We start from the raw sequence: 967 nt of genomic DNA on the forward strand, positions 1-967 counted from the left end.
GGCCCAAAGGAAGGGCGGCGGGAGCAGCAGCGCTTAGGGGAGCGGCTCGGATCCATAATGCCGAGTTTCATCAGTGCCTGGCTCCGTCGGCTCTTCTTTAAGACACAGATCAGCTCCCAGCCTGCTCGGTTTGCAGTGCGGCGCTCGAGGTGTGGGGACTCGTGGCAGGCGCTTGAAAAACGCCGTGGGAAGTGGCCCCCAGCTCCTTCAGCACCTCCCTCACTTGAGCTCGGTGGTGCAGGGGATGGGGGGTGGCTCGTGTCCCTGACCCCCGCCAAGGGCCTGGCAGATGTGGGAGGAGGCTTGGGAAGATCTTCAGCCTCTGCTTGCTTTGTTGGGGACCGGAGCTTGTGTGCGGCTGGGCCATCCCGGGGACAGGCAGGTGGGCGCAGCAGGGGATGCTCAGGAGCGGAGGGGACTTGCTACTCAATAGAGCGGCTCTTCAAAGAGCAGGTTTCTCCCCAGATCAGCTCAGGGTTTAAATCAAGCTCAGCTTTAAGGAGCTGCTTAGTTCCTGTGCCTGGCTGTGCGCTGGGGCGGGAGGGATGCTCTAGGGCGGGCAGGGACCAGGGCTGTGAGTGCCTGTGGGGTTTGACCCCCCCGAGCATCGTCTCGGGGTCTGTCCTGCCCCAGCAGCTCCCTGAAGAGGGGATGAGATGGGACAGGTCCCAGGGCCTCCCTCCAGCCCTGGTCCTGCTCCTCGGGGCAGAGCAAGCGGGGGGGCCCCTGCACCGGCCCCTCCACCTGGATGCAGTTTGGGCTGAGCCAAAGCTGCTGGTGTGAATCAAAAATCAAGAGAAATCCAAATTTTTTTTTTGCAATAACCCCCAGTGCTAATTTCTGCCAGGCTCCCCGATGAAAGCTCAGAATAGCTGACGGCCTCCTCATCCTCCTGCTTAATTTTCTCTCTCCCTCCCTCCCTCCTGCCCTCCCTGCCCCAAGGACTCCAGAGGAAGGACCCGAAGCT

The sequence above is a fragment of the Egretta garzetta genome, unplaced genomic scaffold, assembly GCF_000687185.1.
Source record: "Egretta garzetta isolate BGI_Z169 unplaced genomic scaffold, ASM68718v1 scaffold105, whole genome shotgun sequence".
Lineage (NCBI taxonomy): Eukaryota > Metazoa > Chordata > Aves > Pelecaniformes > Ardeidae > Egretta > Egretta garzetta.